Below are 8,040 nucleotides of genomic sequence, written 5' to 3'. Positions count from 1 at the left end.
CCGCGCACTGCGCTGCCAGGACCAGAAGCGGGCGCGCGGGGCGGACGGAAGAGGCAACCTGCGGGACTGCAGCCAATCAGGGTCGTTCGAGGAGCTGGGACGCAAAAGGCGCCCCCTGGGGTCCCTGGCAGCGCAACTGAGACACTGGACCAAGTCTGAGAGCGCCTCGCCGCGCCCCTGATGTGTGCGTGTGTGCGTGTGTGTGCACGCGCTTCTCCAGACTCCAAAACACCGTTCCCAATCCTTTTTTGGAGGAGCTTCTATCCCCGTTTCACCCCCAGCCACAAGCCACCGTGCTGGAGCATTGAGAAATAGACCAATCCAAGGAAAATTTACCAGTGAAAATGTCGAGTCTGCCCATTTCTTCCTTCCGAAGACGGAGTAGAGCTGTCCAGAGGGGGCCCTTTGTTTCACTGAAATTGCAGACGGGGATGTTGAGAGTTCCAAGGAGGTATGTGTCGGGAGCAGAAGGGAAGGGGTGTGCAGGCCTGTGAGCCGGGGACTCAGGGTTCTAGTTCTAATGCTTTTCTACCAACTCACCTCTCTGACCCAAATTTCCTTACCTGGCAGGCAGATCTGGTATGTACTCTTCCTTTCCGCTTGCAAATTCTATGACTGTGACTTTGAAGAGGTGTGTTACATTGAGAAAAGAAAGATGGGGGGGAGGAGAAGAAGAGAAGAGAAGAAAAGAACAAGAAGAAGAAGAGAAGGAAAGAAGGAAGGAAAGAGAAAAAAAGAAAGAAGAGAGCGAAAGAAAAAGACAGAAATATTTTTATTATTCATTGTTAGGAATCCTCTGGGGGGAAAATGACAAAGGACTGTGAAGGGACCATACAAGAGCATCTTCTCCTTAGCAGACCAGAGCCAGTCCTATCAGCCCTGGGAAACAATGTCTACGTGAAAAGTGAAGCAAGGTCTGTGCTTGTGAGGTCAGAGCCATTGAGCTGCTGTCATGGTGGGAATCAGATAAAAAAACAGTGAGGCAATGGGACATGAAACCGGTGTGGATTTCATCAGCCTGCTCAGCCTGGGCTTTATAATGAACCACTTTTTCTTCTAATCCTACCCACCCCATCCCCATCAGACCCACATGCTCCTTTGTAACTCTAGTTCAAACTCTCTTTCTCTGTTGCTTGGTCAAAGGGACTGTCTCTGAATTATTAGCAAGATGCACCTTCCCCTCGCCCTAACCATTCAGTCACTTGTTTGGCATTTGTTGGGTATTTGCTATGTACCAGTGTTATTGGGCCCTGGGGACACAGGATAAATAAAGAATAATGCCTACCCCAAATGAGTTCCTAAACTAAGGGACAAGACTAACCAAACAAATGTAATTGTCTTTGCTATGAACTTGGAAGGTTAGGAAGTTCCAGTCCATTATCTATCCTGACTGCCTGTCTGTCTCTGTCTGTCTCTCTATCTATCTGGTTTTTTCCTTTTTCAATACTGGGGATTGAACCAGGACCTTGCACCTGCTAAGTAAGTGCTCACCAAGCTACATCTCCAGCTCTTTTTATATTGAGGCCCAGGCTGGCCTTGAATTTCGTCTCTTCCTTCCTCATGTAGCTGAAAATACAGGTGTGTAACACCAAGCCTGGCAGAAAAAACAAAACTGTACGTGTGATACAAACAGGGAGTCTAGGGAAGCAACAGAATAGCCCTGTTTACTTAACCCATAGCGTTCCTCTGTTAGATAAGCTGCTGAACCTTGGATCTATCTTGAATGAGTGAGTACCTTCCTCTCTTCTCCCCAGTGGATCAGACTGGATAGGGCCAATCATTCAGCTGGTTGTCCCGATGATGGAGAAGGGAATGTCTGTGTGTGTTTGGGAGAAGTCCTTTTAGGTCTTTGGATCCTGTAGGTAAAAGGATGGCTGAAGACTGTGCCACCCCAGCCCCACCCCTATTGTCCAGCCTTGGAGTGACATACTCTTGCTAATAACGACTATCCCCTTACAGCATGCTATTCCTCCTGGTCAGTGCCTCTGGCTCCTCACTTCCTAGTATATTTCCTTAGCTTCTGTTCAGGACCCCGAAAGTATTCATCACATCCTAGGATGGTATTCTTATCCTGTCAAACAGTTGCTAACATTGTGCCAGGAGCCATAATAGTGGTTTGTATAACAAGAGGGAGTAGTTAACTCACAAGAGAAGCAGGGAGGAGGGAGAGTTTCATTTGGGTAAAGATTTGAATATATTTATTTGTGGTAAAATACATATAACCTAAAATTATCTTGATCATTTTTAAATGAACAGTTCAGTAGTGTTAAGTGTATTCACATTGTCAATCTCCAGAACCTTTTCACCTTGCAAAACTGAAGATCTATACCCCCTGAACAATTTCTCTATATTTTGTCTCTCCCCAGACCCTAGTAACCACCATGCTACTTTGTTTCTGAGTTTGATTGTGTAGATAGCTCATATAAGGGCTTTGTCTTTTGGGATTAGTTTATTTTATTTAGTTTAATGTCTTCAAGTTTTCCTGGTTGTAGCACATGCAGTAATTTAATTCCTTTCATGAGCTTGGTGGCCATCTGTAAATCATTTTTGGAGCAATGTCTATTCGAATCCTTTGCCCACTTTTAAACAGGATTTTGTTTGTTATTGAATTGTAAGGGTTCTTTATATATTGTGGTTCCTATGCCTTCTTTGCATATATTTTCTTCCATCTTGTAGGTTACCTTTTCACTCTATAGTCATTTGATGCAGAAAGGGTTTGTTTTATGTAGTCGTTTTGTTTTTTTGTTGCCTGTGCTTTCACAGCCTATTATAGAAGTCATTGCCAAAACCAATATCATGAAGCTTTTATTCTGTCTTCTTTTAAGAGTTTTTTAGTTTTAGTTCTTGTGTTTATGTCTTGGATATATTTTTAAGTTAATTTTTTGTACAATTATAAGGAAAAGATCCATTTAGATATCATTTTCCTGAATCCATTTGTTAAAGACCCTGTCCTCTCCTCACTGAAGGGTGCTGGCACCCTTGTTGAAAATGTTGTCATTACAGTGGTACCCTGGTTCACAAACTTAATTCTTTCCACAATTCTGGTTGCAAACTGAATTGGATGGGAACCAAATCAAACTTCCCCATGAGGTCCACATTTAACCTAACCACTGAACTTGATTTGGTTCTCATCCAATTCAGTTTGCATTCAGAATCATGGATAGAATTAAGTTAGTGAACCAAAGTACCACTGTGTGTAGGTGAGGGATTTGGGGGGGGCTCTATTCTATTCCAGTGGCCTCTACCTGTCTTTTTGCCAGTACCACATCATTCTGATTACTGTAGCTTTTATCAAGTTTTGAAATCATCAGGAAGTCTGAGATTTCCAACTTAGTTCTTTTTCCAGACAGTTTTGGTTGTTTGGGATCTAATAAAATTCTAACTGACTTTTATGATGGATTTTTCTACTTCTGCCAAGAATGTTTTTGGAATTTTGATAGCCACTGCAATAAATCTGTAGATCATTTTAGGGAGTACTGACTTTCCTAACGATATTAAGGCATCCAATCCATCAACGTGGGATGTCTTTCCACTTATTTGTGTCTCTCTTAATTTCTTTCAGCAACATTTTATAGTTTCAATGTACAACTTCTGCTTCCTTGGTTAAGTTTACTGTGTAAGGATTTTAAAATATTATATCATAGAAAAAATGTGAGACACAAACCACAAGTACAATTTTTAATTCTCTAGTAACCATATTGAAAAGATAGAAACAGCATGCTAACATTTTATTTAACCCAATATATCTAAAACATTTTAATGTGTAATCAATATAAAATTGAGACATCTTATACCTTTTTCACACCCTGTCTTCAAAATGTGTGCACTTACAGCACACTTCAGATTAACCACAAATCAAGTACTTAAGTCTTTTGTGGCTGGAGGCTACCACATTATACAGCACATTTTTGAAGGATGTGTATTTACCAGACAAACAAGTGGCAGGGAAAATATTGTGAGCAAAGTTTTTGCACTTGGCATTCAGGGAGGTGTATGAAATGCCAGAAGTAAAGGGAGTGGGAGATGTGGGAGATGGCACTGTCAGTGGGAGGTGGAACTTCATGAGCAGTCAATGGCTCATGAAGGCCGGTGGGGGGCTCAAGTCCCAGTACAGAAAGAGCTGGGGATAGAAAAGGGGAAATATGAGAGCTGTCAGCATAGTGTCAGCATTCCACAGTGGGACGAGTCATCTGGAGGAAGTGGGGGGGTGACTGCATTGGAAGGTGGGGAGGTCTGACTGAGGCAGAAAGGCCAGTTAGGATATTAAGTTTGGTGTGTGATATGTGTTTTGGCGCACTCTTGTAATCCCATCACTGAGGAGGCTGAGGCAGGAGGATTGTAACTTTGAGGTTGGCTTAGGCTACATAGCTAATTCAAGGCCAGTCTGGACTACATAGCAAGACCCTGTCCTTTAAAAAGGAGAGAGAGAGAGAGAGAGAGAGAAAGAGGAGAGATAGGAAGAGGGGGAGGAAGAAAAAGAGGTTGGGGGGCTGTAATCCCAGCACTTGGGAGGCTGAGGCAGGAGGATTGCTGAGAGTTTGAGGCCAGCCTAGGTTACACAGAGTCCAAGGCCAGCCTGAACTATAGTGAAACCTTGTCTCAAAAAGCCAAGAAAAAAGAAAGAAAATTTGTCAATTTGATACTGGATTAAACCCTAATTGTGGAGGAAGAAAAAAAAAAATCCAGATTCTTTTTGGGTGTCTGGATGGGTATTCCAGTGAAAAGCAATGTCATTCACTGAAATACTAAATTTCTGTGTGTTTGTGTCCTCTTTTATAAAGTAGGAAGGATAACACCTATCTTGTGATATTCCTATGGCAACTAGAGCAAATATCCACAAAGCGATTAGAACAATGACCAGAATATAAGGAATTTATAAGTATCAATTACCTTTAGCTCCACAATCATAATCACCATTTTTTTGAGGCAGAAATAAAGGAAATAACAATTAAGGGAGAAAAGGAAGACTTATTTCAGATGTCCAAGTGACACTGTTGGGCAGGCTTTTGAATATATAGGCCAAGAGATCAGCAAGAAGTCTAGGCTGGAGGCCTAGACATAACAATGTAGTTATGATTCAATACAGCAAAATCTAGGACAGTGGGAACAGCTGGCCAGGGAGGGAAGGAAGAGGAAGGGCTGAGGGAGGATCCTCTGAACTGCTGTTTATGAGAATGGCAAAGAAACAGTGGTATGGACCAAGGAAAAATGGGAGAGGTAGGAGAATCAGCAGGGCATGGTAGTGCAGGATTCACTGAAATACTGAACTTTACAGGCCACTACAGGGGAAGAAACCAGAGTACACACAGTCACCCCTGACTTCTGCAGGGCCTCTCAGTGAGTGATGGGAACAGAACCAACAGGAGCAAGGGGGACATAAGTGTAGGGTGAAGATGTAAATTAACTGTGCTACAAGCTTGGCAGCAAAGAGAGGGGTGGACAAGCAAGGGTAGCCTGTGCCTATCTGAGTGTTTAAGTGGGAAGGATGTGGACGCTTATTGGCCGGTAGAAAAATGGTAGAAGATGAAAAGTCAAGTGCATGAGAGAAGCGGTGCTTGACACAGCAAATTTCTCCAGGTGGAGGGGAAGTTAGACAGATGGGACCAGGCGATCTGGTGGTGGGGTCAGCTTTGAGCAGAGCCCAGCCTCTCCATGGAGACTGGAAAGATGTGATGTGGGCAGCGCGAGCTTACAGGGTGGCTCAGGAGAGAGGGAAGGCACCGCGATGGCCTGTGTGGGCTGAGGGAAGTCAGACAGCTGTTGGGCAAGTGGAGAGGGAATTCAGACCCAGGAAAAAGTGACCATGGCTTCCAAGAGCCATTGAGCAAAATAAGAGAGGAAGCTGAACAACACTAGGAAGGTTATCCAGCCAAATCCAGCCCCGGCTAGGAGTGAAGGCCATAGCCTCTGTCCGCTGCAGTCTGCAGTTCTGGTTCTGCAGCTTCTCAGAGGTCTGTCAGGTACCACACCGAAGAGGATGAGGCTTTGGAAGGGAGTCTGATGGGAGGCCCAGGGACCCAGGTAACTGAGGTGCTGCTGAAATGTTTGTGTATAGTTCAGGCTGAGGACAGGGAAAGAACACATGACCAAGAGGAAGCTAAGACCCAGCTAGTGGAGGAATTTAAGGCTCCAAGGTTTTAAGGAGGGGTAAGAGTAGATTTTTGTCAGGAAATGAGAATAAAGGAAAAAATAGCCACTGTGCTCCAAGAATGGGGTGGATTTAGTACCCGTAGTGGTGACAGTTTCAATGATGAACTCCACAGTGAGGTGACAGGGGACTCAGTCACTGGAGATGAGGCTGAGGGTTACAGCTCTCAGATGTCAAAGAACAGTTACAGGATTCGAAATATAAACTAGAAAGTCCAGCTCTGAGATGTTCTGGGTCAAAACTGGTGGCCCCAGATGCCTGGACTTTGACCAGCAGTATGAACCAGGGAGCTAAAGTTACTTCTGGGAAACAGGATGGAAAAAGCGAAAGATGAAAGTGCTAGATGGAGACACTCCCCACAAAAATGGTCCGTGAGACGCATGGCCTGGGGTGGTTGGTATGGATTCACTGAGTAGGGGGCAGTAAAGAAGGCTAGAAAGATGGGGTGACTTACAGCCCCAGTTAGGTAAAGTCACAAAAGGCTCAGCGATGGGAGTGAGCCTGGCCAAGTACCTTGGCACTTAGACTCATTGCATCTCTTCTAGGAATGCCAAGATTTCAAAAAATCACAACAAAAAGTATTTGTTGAGAAAATGCAAACTTTAAGGGAGGGAGCGAAGAGCAAGAAAAAAATCCATTCTTGAAGTGACACTTTTTTTGATTCTCACAACTTTGCATTTCTTAAGGAAATGCAGATTTTTGCCTGGAAGATCTGAGCTTGAGTCAAACTTGCTCACTTTGATTTAGCAAGTCAGAGAACTCTGATTTGGGGAAAGTGACAGCCTCCTAGATCTTCAATTTCATCCTCTGTGATACAGGAATTAAGATGGATCTGTGCTAGGAATCCTACCTGCGGAAATTAGCTACAAACCTCAGCCTTTTTATATGCAAATCGGAGATCATGGCATGAACTTTGCAGGGGAGCCTTTTACAGTATTAAGTACTAAACCGTGCCTATTTATTGTTTCCTCCTCGAAATGGGCTGGGTACAGCCATGAAGCTGTCTGGGTGCCACTGGGGTCCCAGGCAGTGAAGCGCAGCCATCACCACGTTGCTCAGGGAGCCTCACCCTGGAGTCCCGGACTCCAGCAGGGGAGGATCTGTGGGACAGACTGCCCGACTGCCTGTATCCGTGACCTCAAAAGCCTCAGGTATGAAGGTGCTGCTCCACGGCGTGTGTGGCTGTGAAGGTCAAACCACGAGCCATCCGTGTCCCAGGGTGAGAATGACTCCAGGGAGCACGGGGCAAGGTGGTGTCTGAACAGAGAGATGGGCCTGAGGTAGTCGCGGGAGGGCTGGCCTCCCAGCCTCTGCTGAATGGACTGGGCAGTTTCCCATTGGGATTCAGATGGCAGTGGACAGGGAGGACTGGTTCTCTAAATTGGATGCTTCCGTTGCTTTGGTTCACTGTTTCAGGCCCTTCTCCCATTTCCTGATGACTCTTACTGGAGGCCTGCAGTTCAGTGGCAGAAAATGGCTCTGGAGATGGCAACAGTGAATACCCTTACTTCTGGAGACATCAAGAGGGTCTAGTGCTGATAAACATATAGAAACTGACCCAACACAAACCTGTCTCTTCTGTCAGCAATATGCTGCCCCTACCTCTTTCCAAAGCTTGAGTTTTTGTTTTTTTTTACCAAGACAGGGTCTAATTTTGATGCCCAGCCTGGCTTTGAGTGTCTTTGGTACAAGGGATCCTCCTGCCTCAGCCTGAGTAGCCTGTGTAGCCTCCTGAGATGACAGACCTGGGCCACCATCTGTGGCTAATCCCGAATTAAAATCAATCAGCATCGAATGTCTATTAATTTTGTTCAGATGACTGCAGAACCTGGAAAAGCTGTTGCTGCTATTGATGCATAACATACTGCTATCATTGATCTTTTTATATATAT

This window comes from Fukomys damarensis, unplaced genomic scaffold, assembly GCF_012274545.1.
Source record: "Fukomys damarensis isolate Sample0158 unplaced genomic scaffold, DMR_v1.0_HiC HiC_scaffold_32, whole genome shotgun sequence".
In the NCBI taxonomy this organism is placed as follows: domain Eukaryota; kingdom Metazoa; phylum Chordata; class Mammalia; order Rodentia; family Bathyergidae; genus Fukomys; species Fukomys damarensis.
Note: the sequence above shows the minus strand (reverse complement) of the source record.